The sequence below is a fragment of the Manacus candei genome, unplaced genomic scaffold (assembly GCF_025592945.1).
Source record: "Manacus candei isolate 608988 ecotype Guabito, Panama unplaced genomic scaffold, ASM2559294v1 h1tg000015l, whole genome shotgun sequence".
Lineage (NCBI taxonomy): Eukaryota > Metazoa > Chordata > Aves > Passeriformes > Pipridae > Manacus > Manacus candei.
In genome coordinates, this window is record NW_026138063.1 from 11185411 (window position 1) to 11202666 (window position 17256).

The 17256-nt window shown below is 43.4% G+C and overlaps 1 long non-coding RNA gene across 1 annotated transcript in view; it reads left to right on the forward strand.

Moving 5' to 3' along the window:
- Positions 1 to 910: 910 nt before the first annotated feature.
- The window catches only part of LOC127468771 (uncharacterized), a 48005-nt gene continuing 31659 nt past the window's right edge, over positions 911 to 17256 (forward strand). Inside the window, exons 1-3 of the long non-coding RNA XR_007903674.1 lie at positions 911 to 1082; positions 2793 to 2982; positions 7773 to 7990. This is a non-coding gene — a long non-coding RNA (uncharacterized LOC127468771). The remainder of the gene's footprint in view (positions 1083 to 2792; positions 2983 to 7772; positions 7991 to 17256) is intronic.

Genomic DNA, 17256 nt, shown 5'->3' on the forward strand with positions numbered 1-17256 from the left:
TACTGGTGACTAGTTAGTAGTTGCTTTTTAAGTTGGATCCCTGTGTCTCCTTTCTGTTTTTTGGGGGAGGGCAAGGGCTATTCTTTGTCCCTGCTTGCTTTTACTTCTTTGGCTTGTTCTCTAATAGCTATTGCAGCCTCCCTGCTGCCTGCGGTGACTACAAATTTGAGCTGAATTAATCCCAGACAGAGGCTAAATCTGAGGCAAACTTTCCTTCCAAAATGTTCAGTCTGAAAAGACATGAAAGCAGGATGGTCTTGCCACCTACCTTCCCTGCATCGGTCTCATCGCAGGCAAAGGTTTGTTCTCTCACTTCACGCAGGACTGAGAGGCCCTTGGTGCTGTGCTGGGCACTGACCAGGCAGACATGGAAGGATGAGTCTGTCTGCCAGACCTCAGTGAGCAGACAAACAGAAAGCAGCAGCGTGGCTGGCACTGACAGGTTTTGCTTGCCGCCCTGGAAGCAGCCCTTGGTTGCAGCAGAGGTGTTGCTGCTCCTTCCCCAGCTGGCCCAGGCTGCTGGCACTGCTCAGACCCTCAGCCTGTCCTTGTGCAACCCTGTGCTGGCCATGTCTCTTCCTGTTCAGTTATCCCTCTCCATGTCTCCTAGAAGCATCAGGATTTCAGCTTTGGTTTCTCCCTATTTCCTTTCTCAAGGAGTCTTATTTCGTGGCGTCCTGCCCTTTTGTGCTGAGGTTTACTTTCATGCTGCCTGGCTGAGGTCAGCATGTATTCCCACAGTCACTGCCCAAGGGGGCTCTCTGATACCTGATAACACAGTTGCAGGCCCCAGCCCCTCTATGATGACAACTGGGTGTTAGATCCCAAAGCAGCCACTCCTCCTAAATCAAACATAAGGAAGCCAATTGCCTTCCTCTTCATGTCCAAGTCTATGCTTGCAGGTATTCCTCATAAAGAAGTGTTACAGCTATCCTGTGGGGGGGACCACAGCCGGAGCCCCCCTCCCATAAGGGACCTCACGGTTGATATTCCTGGAATCAGCTTTCCTCTGAATTCAGATGCTGCTTCTTCCTTGACCTGAGACTAGCAGAGAGATCCTTCCAACCCTATGCCTGTGACAGGTAAAAATCCTACGAGCTGCTTTCCTATGGGATATTTTTTTCTTCTTTTTTTTCTTTTTTTTTCTTTTTTTTGCTGTGGAGCTCCCAGTGCTGCCATATTTCAAAAGAGGCTGAAAAGCCAGAGCAAAGAAGCACAGAAAGCCCCAGAATCCCCTGCCATGGTGCTGTGCTGTGCACGTTGCTGTGCCATGCAACAAGCTTTTTCTTTGGAATTCATAGATAATTGCTAGTCCTGTCAAGGGCCAGTCATTTTACTAGTGTAAAAATCACTATGGTTTTATTTCAAGCTTGAGAAACCACTTTGTCAGACTGGGCAAATTTTACCAAGCCAGTATGTGGGCTGTGGGCACAGCTGGAGTTAAACAGAAAGAGCCCAGTTCCACAAATACTAGATTTTCTCTTACTTGGTTTGAAACAGGGAAACAAAGTAAACAAGGGAAGAAAGGGCTGGGGAAGTGGGGAGAAGGGAAGGGGAGAAAGCTTCCTCCTTTCTGACAAAACTGTTTTCATCCCCTCATTCCAAAGAGAGGTTTTCTGACATACGGAGTTTCAAATGTTTGTTTGCTCTGCCTACTTGGTTATTTACTGCTCTGAGAGTCTGTGCTGCCTTTGCTGGCATGCTCAGTCTTTTAGGGAATATGACGGAGTGCAAAGCTGTTTACTTATTTCTACTAGCACTCATTTAGCAATGAAGTAGTTTTTTGATCCAGATTTTGCCAGGAACTAGAAACTGTGGCAGGAACATGGTGGTGGTGGTGATCTTAAGGGAGAACTATTGCCTTTTCTAGACAATAAAACTTTTGGTATATGCTCTGCTATCACTGGTGTATTTGACGCATGGAAGAGGGGAGTTTTTGGAGAAACAAAGGACTTTGCAGAGAAGAAACTGGAGAAGGAAGGTGAGGCAGATATTTATCAAAAGGCCGTGTGGAGAATCTATGGGAAAGCCCAAGTGAGACAGGAATTTTCTGGGTCCCTTATCCCTGCTCTATGAACATCTGCCATCATTGCATGTACCCTCCAGCAGCTTTTCTCTTCTGACCTTGTCTAAGCAAAGGCTGTGTGCTGTCCCAGGGCTGGTCCTGGGGTGCAGCCCAGCTGCTGGCCTGAGGAGTTAATGGATGAGCCTGGTCTCTGCCATCAGCTTTGGGCTAGCCAGACCGGTAACTTACACTAACAGACAAGCTGACTACTATTGTTCTAGATGTTCATGACCCTTACAAAGTTTCATGTTCCTTTTGCCACATTTCTGTAGGGCTGCAATCATTTCTTGAGGGCCATGAGGCAAACACATCTTTTCCTTCATCCTCTTAAATTCGATGTTGGGAAGGACCACTATTGCAGTACACCTGTAGACTTAAACAGCATTCTCTGGACAGCTTCAGGCTGGTACATTAACCCAACGCTAAGAAGTTTGCTCTTCCTTCAGAATAACCTGCTGTTTTCTCTGTTTTTCCGCAATAGAGAGAATGAATGACATTTCATTTTATTAAAACCAAAAAGGATGCTGTTGGCCATTTTGCCCAACATCCTCATCAGTACTGGCCAGGGAGGTCACTGCTTACTCTCTGGATTGGGTCAACAATATGCCTATGACCCAGGATTTTTTCAGGTAGTAATCTGAGTGCTACTGATGCTGTCTGAGCAATATTATCCTGCAATTATTCTGCAAAAATGTTATTTTTCTATATTTCTGTTTTGTCGTTTAAGGATCCTAAACCCCAGATTTTCTTAACTGTGTTTCAAGGAGGCAATGACTGCTTGCTACGTACTGGAATGTGACCTTTATATTTGATATTAACTAATGGGGACGAAATCGCTTTTGGCTCTTGATATTCCTAAGTGTTCCCCTTTGGGGGCTGGATTCCTTCCCAGCAAGTGGCAGCAGCCACCAGCAAAGGTGAGTTTGACATTGCTGCAAACTCTCCCTGAAGCAACCCATGCAACTGTGCCAGCACTAACTCCCTTCGTTCGGATTATTTATTGAAGGTGAACTCCTTGAGCATACAGAGCACAGAATGTTTTTGTGAGTACAGACGAGGACCCCGGAGATGTACCGGAGGAAAAGACCTCAGGGCTGTGTCAGGCAGTGCATAGGCTGCAGGCTGCTATCTCCAACTGCTTTTGGCTACTTGTTTCCTGGCAAGGGGCAGCTCCCCTTTTTCTGAAAGAGCCTGTTGTTTCCAGTAACTGGGGGAAGGATTATTGTCATTTATGGTTTAGAAAGTAGGGAGAGAGAACTGGGATGCTTGGCCCTCTGTGCCTCACTTTTCCTATCTATAAAGTGTGGGCGACAATATTTTACCTTCTTCAGAGGGACATTTGCAAGCTAATGGACAGAAAGTGCTCAGAAACTCCCCACCTCGGCAGTCTGGACACGTTGGCAATTTGCCCAATAGCTTTTAGATGTGCCTCACCTAAGCAACAGTGGGTGACAAATGGTATAAACACACTGTCTCTAATGTGCTGGCTGCTCCCTGGGTGCTGTGTGGTCTGTGAATCTGCAGGCAGTGCTGCTCCTTTACTACGTGTTGGGAGCTTTCTCCTCCCTCTGTTCCAGGTTGCACAGAAGCCTGCCTGCAACTTTGCTGGCAGAACTGCTTTTTCAGCCGAGCAAGTGTTACTGTGTTCCAGCACCACCATCAACTCAAAGAAAGTTTCTCTAACAGGCCCTGGTGCCTTCAGGCCCTGAAGGCCAGCATGGGACAGTGTCTTGCATGAATTACAAATGCTGACATTTTTTATGGCATTGCAATTATGCTCTCTGCTGGCTCTAGACACTCAGAACTAACCCTCTGTCATGACAGCAAGGGATTTCTCTGGATATTTATGCTGTGAGACTGGGAGCAGAATGCAACCCTGAATGCTTTCAGTAGTGTTAACTTACCCTCACTGCTAGTATATGAGAAACCTGCCATGCTGTCTCTTCTTTGATATCTTCCTTGGATTTGTGCTGCTGCAAGGCTTCTCTGATCTCTTCCACTAAATGATGCAACCTAGAAGTGAACTTAACTTTGAGTTTTAAAACCAGAGTGATCTTTGAGAAAGGAATTACTTAGATCTTTGATGCTGCAAAAGACCATGCAATTGGACCATACAGGAGAAACCAAATGGTTCAAATAGCAGGAACATGAGGAGAAAAGTGTTAGTGTCAATCTTAGGTTAATTGGAAAATATTCAAAGGACTTTGTTTTGCTTAATTTTGAGGTTAGAACTTCCCTGGGGTTCTATGAAAAGAATGCAACACTGGCAGCTCCTTTGAAATGAGTAGGAGTAAGCTGCAAAGCAAGGAAGTTGTTAGAGGGGATGTGACTTCCTCGTGGCTGGCTGGATGGGGCTGCAGAAAAGAAAAGATGAGAGTACTATGCAATTACTCTTGCTTCAAAAGAAGTCTGTGGTGTGACATAAGTGGATAAGTATGAAGACAGCATTTCTAAATCAGATTCATCTTCTGTTCATCCTGACACTCAGCATCAAAGATGAGGTTGTCCAGCTCCAAGCTCCCCCTGATGCACACATGAGCCATGGGAAGCACCAGACAAACCAGGTGTGTTCTGACTCCATCGATCTGTCAGGAACACCACTGCCAGTATCGATGGTAAACTTGGCATTGCTCTGCCAAAAAAGGCCAGGTTTTTGGCTGTTGCTTGTTAAGGGCACTCCTTTTTTTTGTTACCTTTTGTCTTTTTTTTTTTTTTGCCTAAACATAAAGTGTTTCGCAGGGAATGTTTTAGCTTACATATATACAGTATTTCGCAGAACAGGAACCTGCCCGTGTTACTGACGACTCTTGGCAGTGCTGAATGTAACCTGTGCACATGGGAGGGTGGGAAGATTCACCTGCCAAGTCTGGAGCCTGCAGAGCCAGTTCAGCTCAAGGAGTCACACGGGGGAGCCTCTGAGGCTCCATGCAGTGATGGGGGAGCAATACAGCAACCAGCTTGCCTGTCCTTCTCCCTGTACCTTATGCCAGGGTGATTCCAGCTGAGCACTCTGCTACACCATCTGCAGTAGGGCAGCACAAATAGAGGGAGACTTTCCATCATGCTGGCTAAGAGGAAGTTTTAGAGCAGCTCTTTAGTCAGGGAATTATGAGATGGAGAAACCTATTCAGGTGGGAGGCAGATTCACTTTCCTAACCTACTTTTGAAGAAAAGGAAACTCTCCAGTATTGTGAGGTTCTGCCCCACTATATTGCCTCAGAAGCATTTCAAGCCTTTGGAGAGCTTGAAGACTGGTAACCATGTTCAGGGGTGTAGTGTTTAACCACATACCCAGATTCAAGACAGTGGTGGTGCAGTGATGGGAGCAGGGCAGAGAACTGCCAAGAGTGCCTGTGAAGTGAGCACACTACCAACCTGAGAGCATGACCTCCAGCAGATCTCTTGGAAGAGAGAATCCTGCAGGCTTCTTAAGTGTTTCTCAACCCTTTTGGCCTGTGAGCCAGTTCTGCTGATTGAAAAATCACTTCTATTGATTGAAGAACTCTCTCTTCCTTCTAGCAGTTTGAATCACAGAATAAGGAAAGTGGGCTTCAGATCTCTCTTGGATTTTTTTTTTTCTTACCCACTTTGAACCACTGTATTGAAGACTGAAATGGGCTGTTCTGGTTTGGTCAACTCCATAGGTTACACCACCAAAATCTACATGGTTACTGTCCCATCAAAAGCCAGGACCTCTTTTCTACCTCCAGAAAGGTACCTGGTCTTGAGCTGCAGACATTCAGGGAAAAAATCCATCACTTCACTTGTGTTGAACCTTCCTGCCCAACCTCAAGTTAATTATGGAGGTTTGGTTTTCCTTCTGATTTTGTCTGGCTAGTTCAGGCTCCCAGCTCTCACTTTTTGCTCTGCATTTCACCTGTGGCTTTAAGTGCACTGTAGTAGCAAATATTTTTCCATACTGAGGGAACCAGTACTTTTAAGCTGCCACGACCTTCTCTTTTTGCTCCTGCAATGCTTAAAAGGCTCTGGGAATACTCATTATCAGTGTTGTGTAATGGTCATAGTGCACTCCAAGAGTCAAAAACATATTGTAAAAAAGACAAAAGCCACGCCCGTGTGGACTGGCCCCTTCTATCCAACAAAAGAATAACCCCTGGAGAGCTTTAACCTCATACTGACTGCTAACATCATTGCTTTCTCCTGTCAATATCTCTCAGTTTTTCCAGCTTAGGTTCAATTCAGATTCAAGACTGCATAAAATATAGAAGAGAAAATTCTGGGGGAAAAAACCAACCTTACACATTATCTATAATTATAGACTGCACATTGTATTTATCATTTTAGACTGGGTACAATTTTGTGTTAATACAGAGTAGTATCCCTTCTTTGGGAAGATATTCTTAAGTGATTCTCTAATGGAAATAAATTGTCATGTACAGGCAATAAAAGCATACTTGGAAATTTTGCTTTGTATTTCAATTCTGCAACATGAAGACTCTGAGCTTCTATCTTTGTTGATACCTATTTCTTGTGGTAATACTGAAGTAGATGAGTTGCTTAGTAAGTCTGGGTGACCCAAAACAACGCAGGGGGAAGGTGTTCCTACTCTCTGATGGAAGCATAGCCCAGAGGGAATCAAAATCATTGCAAGCTGCAGTTTTGGCCAGAGCTTGGAGTGATGCCCTTTAATAAGATGTGTTGAAAACTTCCATTAAATAAATGTCCATGACCAGTTTTGCAAAAGATGCAAGAGAGAGACCTGAGTCAAAGCCAAGCACGTTTTCTGTGCCTTGGAAATGAATTGTCTCCAATGAGCCCTCCTAGGAAGTTCATGCTTTTTACCATATGGAAGTTACCATGGCCTTATCTCTGTGTTCATACATCTGTGGTTAGCAACCAGTCCAACTGTACCAGTGCAGCTGTGCTAAGCTGGTATTTGCCTGAAACCCGTGTGAGTTCAACTTAGGTTCATCACCATGGTGTTTAAGTGTGCTGCTCCCAGCCCCTGTGCCACTTTGTGTCCCCTGCTAAATGCAAGTTGAGGCCTCCTATTCCTTGTTTTATCTGGGTGTGCACGAAAGGGAAAATGACTAAAGAGATTTAAAGACTAAGAGAGGGGAGAGAAGGTGAGTGGTTAAACTATTGTTCTAGGTTTTCCCAGTTGCTTTCTCTTGTATAAATGGAATCTGGATTGGTTTAGATTTGAGTTTGGTGTTATTAGAGTTTCCAAAAGTGGCATATAGGTTTGGATGATAATCTGGACAAGCTTCCAGAGGTTCAGATATACATAAAAGTCTTATAAACTTGTATTTCTGGTGCCTGAGTCTTTTACAGAACTCTTGAATAACCTTAGCCAGAGCATTCAACCTTTCTGCACTTGGAAAACAGCACTAACCTCCTATGAGCTGAATAGCATGGGGGGAGATTCAGCTAATATTTGTAGAAGAGTAGGAGTTCTTTAGAGGCATGAGAGTCTTAGCTAATATTTGCAGAACACTTTGAGGTCTTGGGATAGATAATGCTACCAAAGGGTGAAGTGGTATTCACATGTTCTCTTATGTCTGTTGTTTACAAATAGAATAGAATGATGTTTTGAAGGTCAGGGACCTTGAGAACAATAGTGGGTTTGAAGCACTCATTTATTTTTACCAAGTTCAGATGCCTGGCATACACTAGCATTTCATTTATATAGAGGATCTGATCAAATATTTTGGTTGTTTAGAGGGGTTGTTTTGCTTGTTTTTAGGCTGTTGAAATGTCAGATGGCGAAAACAAGCAAGAGTTCCAGATGGAGCAACTGGATGAGAAACATGACAAAGATGGTAATGGGAAAACTTCAGATTCACACTTGATTGGGAGTCCCATGTTTGGGATTGGGAGTCCCCACCTGTGGCTTCCAAACCCACTCTCTGTGCAAGCTCTTGTGAAAAGCAGCATCCCATGAGGAAGTTCTTCATTACCATGGTAAGCAAAGCCAGTAACAGTTTATTTTCACTGTTCATTAGTCCATCATGTTGGGAATTGTTTGGGAGCTAGAATCTCATCTGGAATACTCAGCTTTTATGCAGCCAAGAAAATCATAAGCACTCTGCTTTAATGACCCCAAATTTGAATTGGGGTTTCTTGACTTATGTTAACAGGGCAAATAATTGCCCGGTAGTTTGATGTCATTCACTGGTGCTCATGCTGTTATTTGCACCAGCAGATGAATCTCTGCCTTCCTAACTTCTAGTGGGGATACAGACTAAATCTATATTTGAGTAATGATAGAAGACAAGACATATAATAAATGCTGTAAAATCCCTGGTCCTTGATGGAAAAGTAAGAGCTGGTAAAAAGGGATCTATCTAATCAGACACACAAAAAAAAGGTCTCACTTCCTCTAGTCTATGGCCAGCTTTCTTGAAGACAAAGGGAGGCATAATTTGTACTGGCAAAGCTAACCCTGATTTAAAATCAGAGTAAACAGTTGGCGCAAATTGCAGCTTTTGTTTGTTTACACTTGAAACTGTGCTAGTCACTGAGGGCTGGAGCTGCAACAAATTCCTAATGTATGTTGCCATCTAATTTTTTATACTGATGGGAGTTTATTCCCTAATGTTTTTGAAGCGGAGTACGGTAAAGACAGAAATTACCTTGCAGTGACCAACTGAAACTCCTTCTTTGATGATGGTAATTGTAATATGGGAACGTACAAGGGCAGTATTGGGATGTGCTTGGTCAATCACTGCCATTTATTGTGTCAATCAATTATTTTAAGAGCTTAATTCTAAGTACTTTAAACTCCTGCTACCTTTGCTGAGAAGTTGCTAGCCTTACAAGGCTGTGTCCTTCGTTTCTGTGCCAGTCTAAGGGATGGGCAGAGAGGCTTTCAGGAAGGAAAAGAGGTGCATTGAAAGCCACTAATCTGAGACACAGTGTGAACATGGTCTTTAGTTCTGTCTTGGAGACTGCTGTTCTAAAACACCACCTCAGGAGAGCCATGCTCATCAGCAGAGATATTCATAAGCTGCCATCAGTGGCTGTCTATGAGCTATTGTACCCAAAAGACAAAGGGGGAGCGGAAATAATTATCCCTGAATTTGACAGTTCAGAACATGTGATGTATAGAGGAATGGAGCTAAACCCATGGGATCGGTGCTGCCTAATTAATGGCTCTTTGTTACTGTGTCATAGTCTGTACTCTGCTGTGAGCAGCACACTCTAATAGGCAAGCTCCCTGTGCTTAGGTTTGGATCTTGCCAATTCAGGCTTGTTACATACTCCCAAAAACTAGTCTGGAGATTTCAGCCACGTAATATTCTGGCTATGTGGGTCAAATAATAGGGATGTATGAGATCAGTCATATAAGCATGCTCGTAACTGAGCCTTCATTTTAGAGGTTAGTATTCACACAGTTAAACCCCAAGCATAATGATTATGTGAGAAAGTAATTATTTACTGGCTTTGAATCCAATGGTAGGAGGCAGATCAGAGGTGCTTTGGTATAAAGGTATAGACAGTAACTTGCAGAACTGAGTCCTCCTTGCTAGTAGAAAAAATATCTGACTGTGTCAACTACAGTCCTTTCTTGTCTAATTCCTTTGCTTTCCAATTCTCTGTGGAAGGTAACTTTGTCTCCTCTGAGGAAGACGATCAATACAGTTAAATCAGAGCTGTGCAGGAGGAATGTTAGGGAGGCTGAAACCATCTAAAATGCTCTTCATTATGTGTTTTGCTATGACATGAAGAGACACTCCTGTTGAAGCTTGTGGGCTTTCTAGGCAGAGGAACATGTGGTGTGAGGCCTTCACACACCTCTTACAGTAGCACCACATTTTTCTTCCCCTCCAGCTCTGCCTTTTGTGTCATTTGTTGATAGTTATGCTTCATGCAGAATCAGCCAGATTTTCTTTTCTTTCTTATTTCATTTAACATTGCATTAAATTTGATGTAGCTTCAGGAAAGCTGCTGAAATAACACACGTGCAACAACACTTAAACATGCTAGAAACTTATGTAAACCAATAGATGACTGTAGTAACCAATGAGGCTCCCTGTGCTTCCACCTCAGTTTCTGTTGTAACAACTCAAGGTCTTTCAGATCACTTTGGTAGTTTTCTGTGCTTTGTTTTTGGTGACTGAAATAATGCTTGCTCAGAACTCGTAGGTCTTTTTTTGTGATGAATTCCATGACAGACTGTCAGTGAGGATGTCATGGCTGCCTTGTTGCCATCTGCATGAGACATGTAGGGACACTGATTTTTATTATTATTATTATTATTATTATTATTATTATTATTATTATTATTATTATTTTTTTTTTTTTTTATTTATTTTTAATCTATTTTAGCCAGATAGAAAATAGGTGATAGGCTAGCTCAGTAATTTTTGCTTGGCTAATAAGAGTACAGGATGTAAAGCAAACTACTGTTAGTGGCTTTCTATGAAGCCGTCACCTACCCATGTGACACTGAACTGATGATCTGGAAATTAAACTGAAGTAGTTTTATTTTGGCTATGGTCTTTTATTGTCAGGTTTACTTTACCATTCTTTTGCAACATTCCCTTATTTTAGCCAGGGGTGTTTGAGCAAGCCATGGGAAGTCCATGTCATCAAGAGTACTGAGACAACTATTTCAGCTTCTGGAATTTGAGAGAGCATGAAGGTACATGTGGGGTCAGGCTGCAGTGATAGTGTAGGTGATGGATTGTTGGAAAGAAGACCTGGCAAGGCTGGGAGAGGTGCAGCACAGTGGAGCACATGAGGTGTGTGCACAGAGGAACAAACGGCCAAGCAGTTGGATTGTGCCAGCCTTGGTGTAAGTGTCGCTTCATGGAGCCGGTATTTGACCTACCTCATCTAGAGGCACATGTATACTTAGAATGCAGACCTATTTCTAATAATAATCTTTCTGAAGTGATTGCTAGATAAGTCAATTATCTCACTCCTCTTAGAATGGGAACTATTAATTACATAAGTTATAGGCACAGAGCAAAGATGATCAAAGCAGATGATGCAGTGGGATACTGAGATCCACAGTGTGGTTTAACACTGAGGATGTCTGTTCACTGTTTATGAAATTCTTTGAAGATGGGAGATATGTAATGTTTCTGATTGATTATATTAGCAAGTGTGTTATCTGGAGGGCATTTGATGGGGATTCAGGATATTTCACTCTGTTTCTTGGTATTTCCTTGGCCAGCTGAGCAAGTTAATTCTTCTTTCTGTGCCTTAGTTATCCCACTATTAAAATGCAGATAATTACTCATAAAACTGAGATAATTATGCTGTCCTTTTTGAAAAGTGCTCAGAGACCTACTGATTACATGTTCTGGATGCATTTTTGAAGCTATTACTATTTTCTTTGTTTAGACAAGATAATAATAATAACAGACGTCAACATCAGTGAATCTGTGATCTGTTCAGAGCAGGCAAGGGGAGTTGGAAACTTGAATCATTATTTGTTTCATTTTAAAGGTCTCTGCTAGCAAATTCTTTAAAGGAAACAATAAAGGTTTATGCCAGAGCTCTTCTTTTTGCTGCGACTTGGCACTTCTGTGCAGTGCCTGTTTCTAGTTAAGAGAATCCTAGCATTTGGTAAATGACAGCTCTTCAGTCTAATAGGTGGCACATCACTCTTGTCTGGGAGTGTAAATGTTCTGTACTTAAGAATCTTTGCAGGTGGCACCCTCGATTTAGTGGAGACAAGAATAACATTTACTGCCACTTCTGAAAATTTTGAGGTCTCACAAAGCCATTTGAAAAGTGTAGAAGTAAATACTGGAGGATCAGGCTTAGGTGCTTTGGAAAGCCATTATGTACAAAACAGCTGAATATCAGCCTGAGACATCATCCTCAAAATGTCGTCCATTGAGAGAAGGCCTATTTCTTTTTAAGTCTTACATACTGCTTCCCTTCTTGACACTTTGCAAAAAAACTTGTCATGTTCCTATTTGTCATCCTAAAGAGGAGGGAAAAGAAATCCGTATCTGATCTTGAGTTAGTGAAGGTTAATGTGGCTGGAAGGAGAGTGGTCATTTATACCGGTAAAAGAATGTAGAACTGCTGGAGGAGTCAACATCACTGATAGAGAACTGGCATTGATATACTCACTTGTTATTCAAGGTGCCTGAAAAGACTGTTGAAAGGAGGTCAGAATTACTGCAAGGTATCCATTTCCATGACAAAGTTGTGGCAGCGAATGCTTCCCACTGTTCTCCAGGGTTGGATGTGAACCTCAGGACCAACCCATTTTGCAGCTGGCCAAGCTACTCAGGCCAAGTCCATAACCAAAAATCACTTTCTGCTTTTGCAAGAAAGGATACTTCACAAAACAAGCATCCATTGATCTTGTTGGAGCAGGTGAAAGCAGAGTAGAGTAGAAGAGTTTGCATAAATGGCTTTCCCACTTGTAGTGGCTGGTCTTGCTGAAACAGTATCAAGATCTTTGAACCCAGCAGACAGCCTTACTACACAGCCAGACAGTTTTCTTCCCAGATGTCACTGAAATACCTTCTTGTTGTTAAATCGCAGATTGAAGGTGCCAAGTCTGCCTTTTATGTGGTCTTGGCTGCAAGAGGCCAAACCTGATGCTGCATTTCCAAGTGCTGGGTGATGTTCACACATGCCCTGAGCGGTAGCCAGCCCCTTCTCCAAAGAATTTATGATTGGAACCACCAGACAAAGTGGGGATGAACTAGCTCCTTTTCCAAAGCCAATTTTCAGCTGGTGTGGGCATAGAGGGAGCTCAAAAACATTACTATTTTCCAGTTGATGTGGACAGCATTGGGAATATATCTAGGTTCCTGCAACAACTGATTTGATCATTTGGCAAAAAAAGATACACTGTCAACAGGCTTCTTCCACTTCCTTTGGGAATACAGTATCCTCAGTTCAGTCATCTCTTCAAATGTCTGCTCCCCAGGATCATTGTACCAGACAGACCCTGAGATGCAGGCAGAAGATTGGAATCCAGATCTGAGGAGTCCTCCAAACACAAAGACTAGCTTTCTGCTCTCTTGCTTGGCATTTTGTCCCTGCCATTGAGTTTTGCCTCCTGCTTTCATTTCTTACCCTTCTTTGCTGTCAACCCATCTTCATTCTTCCTGGACCACTGGAGGTAATGCCTCCTTTTAGAAGTGATACTCAAGATAGTACTTGTCTGTCCTGGCAATCGTGTGTATTTGCTTTTTTTTTTTTTTTAAATAGCCCATCTAGCAAAGGAGAGTGGCTCAGGGCAGATGCAATGTGACCTGCTCTTCCTGATATGAAGTGTGGCTGAGTTGCTAAGGATGTCAGGCTGGCTTATGTGACCATTTTCGCTTTGGGACAGGCTGCTTCCATCCTCCAGGTCCTGTACTTTAACACATCTTCACAACATGCAACAGAGTGGCTTTCAGGTTAGTTCAGCTGAAGTGGTGATTTGTATAAGGTTTGAAAATGTTTGGGGGGCATTCCTTATAAAGAGTAGTTGTTGTTTGTTAGATATCAATGCCTTAATTTCTGCCTATAGACAGAAATTTTTATGGCTGCTGGTCCAGTGACCACCAGATAGGAGTAGTGACAATGCCAATTTCACTGAGATACTCTGGGACCCAGGAGCTTTTGAGATTTCTTTGTTGGCAAACACTGGGGAACCAGGATACCTAAAAATACATAGTTTGTAGCCCAAAAGTCCACTGATAAATGAGTTTCTTTTGAAACTTCAAAATATTCCCTCCTTCTCCAGACATCAAAACTTGAAGTATTTATTTCTTCTTCAGGGCATGAGCCCTGTGATCAGCAAGCTGAGTGAGAGTTTCTTCATTAGAAGACAATACCAAAATAATCAACTCACAATAAAATCAAGCTAATTTGACACTGCACCTTCAAAGTTTCCTTGGAAAATAACTTCCAGAACTACAATTCTCTGGGAATGTTCTCTGAGAGGGACCCAAGTGCTTTCCAGTTCTTGCACAGAGCCTAGCATTCAGGTGCTGTAGTCTTAGTTACTGTTTTGGAGCAAAATTCTCACAAAAGTCCATTGAGATAGTTTTAAAAATTGAATATACTTTACATTTGAAAATGTTAAGGCTATTAGTTAAGGCTTCTAAGTCACATTGACACTATCATTGCTGTTAATATCAAGTCCATTTAGTTGTTGCCTTGGAGCTCTTTGCAATACAAGCCAGCTTAGTTAATGAGTGCAGTTCTGTGTTATTAGTTACCCAAAATCAGCTGTAAAAGCTGTTGGCTTTTATTTCTGAAATGGAACTGTTCTCATCTCCAATGACGGGAACAAAGAATCAGCCTGTCAATTCTCTTCCTGCCAGCTGATGCCAGGGTCAGAGAAGTAGGTCACACCTTTCTGGTTTTGAGATGGAGCAATACTCGTTTTAGACCAATTTGCTCTGAGCATGGAGCTCATCTGCTGGGTTGAACCAGGGCATTGTCGCTTTCTCAAGTGCATTGTTCTGCTCTCCCTCTAATTAGCTCCAAATGTTTCTTATGCCTGGAACACAGTGGTAGTGATGAATAATAGGCTCTCTTCTTTTAACCCTTGACCCGTAATTTGGCTGTCCACTCCCACCTAGATGCTTTCACTTTCCTGCCTCTACCTGTGCTAGTCTGACACCTGCCTGTATCAGACTTGCTGCCCCATAACCTCCTCTTTCCTGTTCTGCAAATGGAGTAGGAAGTGCAGGAGCATGGTCTTAGTTCCAGCATTTACTGTTGAGATCACGATGTTTCCTTTACATGTGTGAGTGTGAATAAAAGTGCATCCTGTATGCCCTTGGCTCTGGGTAGAGGGAGAGCCACAGTCACTCCAGACCTCCTGCTTTGGGGATGACCTGCCCAGGAAAGTGGTTCAAACTGCTGATTTGTAGAGCTGCTCTAGTTACATGCCAGAAGAAGAAAGGTGTTGCAGGCTTATCCTAAGAAATGGGGTTTAATTGCTGATCACTTTGGGTAAACAGTAATGCCTCTCAGATGTGGTGTCCTTATCAAGGGTAGGCTGCAGATATTAGACAGGTCACATGTGAACAGGCACATGAGAATTGAAGACTGAAGAAAGCAGGGGTGACACATATGAGTTTGTGCAGGCGACTGAGGTTAGCGGGAGGAAGGAGAGGGAGAGACTTGCTGCAGACAAGTCATGGGGGCAATACTTGGAGGAACTTGGACCAGTTGTAGCCTGTCCTACAAAATAGTGCATTGTCCAAATATATTACCATCCTTTACACTTCAAATCCTCTTGCTTTAATTTGGTGGGTTTTCTTTTTTTCCGATTTAGAAAACTGAGCGGTCAGCCCAGCTTGTGGAGCTATGGCAGGCAGGCAGACCTTCGGAGGGCTGGCAGGTGTAGTGCCCTGGGTCAGCACTCCCATTTTGGCACAGCTGGCCATTGTCCTCTGCCTGGCATAGTGTGCCACGTCTATGCTGTCTCCCAGTGTGTTCCCTCAGCTTGCTGGCAACACCTTTCAGCCTTGAAAAACACTCAGAAGCCTCTGCAAGCCCTTCCTACGCAGAGGAGTGTGAGCACTGAGGGCTGTGAGCTTCTGCTCTCTACCTGCCCCAGTCCTGCACCTCTGCATGCTGCTTCCAAGAGAAATGCCCCCAAATTATTGCAAAGACCAATGTGCTGTCATCACATTCTGTTTGTTTTATAACTGTCCAGTCCTGTAAAGCACTTGGTGGCATTTGGTGTAGGTTGGAAGCAGATTACAGCTGCAATAGCATTGTTCCATGTCTCTGGTTGGAAAGGCTGAGCTTTTTTTTTATGTTGGTGTTGTCTGTGCTGAAGCTCACAAGGGCTGGGCTGAGACTGGGGGTATGATGCTTTTGGATGCTTGAATCACAGGTCTCTGGCTGTCTGAGCAACATGCAACTCCCAGGGAGCTGTATCCACTATAAATTCCTTTCCTTTCACCAAAGATCTCTGTGGGTTGGAACTGGGAAGAGAAAGGGTAGGCATTGCAGACATTACTTTCTGTGCTACATGACCTTTGTGTGACTAACATCTCTGGAGGCTCAAAACACTGAAACTGGCCCACACCTCTTTGTCACTCTCACGTATTAGTTCTTGCTAAAGTCTCTTCTCAGCTGTTACTACAGCCCAGGAATGAATGCTTCAACTGGGGTACAGAATGGCCTGTGTTGTCCCTGGACGGCTTGGTGTAGAGAACAGTTTATTTAAGCTCATGTTCTTTTTCTTTGTAGAGACAGGTAATGACTGGGCAGCAGAAGCTGCCCCGTTAGCTGAAGGCCACCTTTGCTCCTTGTGTGACAGAGTCCTTGGAGCTGCTGTCAGTGTTGTGTCGACACAGTCTGTGAAGTGAGTTTGCAAAGGTGGGAGTCAGGCCCTACAGCTGAAAGACAATTCTCTGCAACAAGAACCTTGATATTTGTAGGCTGTAATTACATGAAGAGACCATGCTGCTAATCTAGTCTCACCTTCTGCCTCATTCAGATGAGATCTGTACCTGTAATGTCTGCATCAAGGCTAATAATTCACTGTTAAGCTACAGCACATATTTCAGGAAGACAGCAAATCTTGTTTTAAGAGCTCCAAGGGTGGAGAATAAAACTCTCCCCTACATGGTTTGTTCAACTGATAAACTAATGGCATTATTGAAAGTTTTAATTTTTAAAAGTTTGTATTATTTCCAGTTTGATTTTATCCAGCTTTTATTTTGAGCTTCTGTATCTAGTTATAGTTTTGTTTGCTAGATTCATGAAGTCCTTTAGGATCTCTGACAGTCCCCCACTGAGAAACGTTAGTAGATTTAGATCAAATCACCTCCAAACCTTCCCTTCAGTAAGCCAAATAGATCAGGCTGCTGAAGTCTCTCCATCTCCCTTTCTTGCTCTCTACAACATCTGGAATTGAATGATGTGTTAGGTTGGATCAATCATCTGCTCAGAGCGGCATCTGACCACCTATTTGATGATGCTTAAATGCATCCTGCTGAAAGTACTTCTTTTACTTGTGGCTGTTTTCTAGACCAAAACCATCTGCGAATATTTTCCACTGACTAACTCGACAAACCCAAGCCCGGAGCCGAGGGCAGGCGGTACCTGCTGCTGCTCCGGGGCCGGCGAGCCGGGGGCTGCGGGAGAGGTGCGGCGCCATCGGGGCCGGGACCGGGGAGCACCGGGCAGCTGCGGCTCCTGCCTCGGGAAACACAACTCGACCATTTTTTTACCAGTTCCTCGCAATCGACTTCTTGCCTCCAGCTTTTTGTCGCTTGTTTGCTATTGCCCTCTAG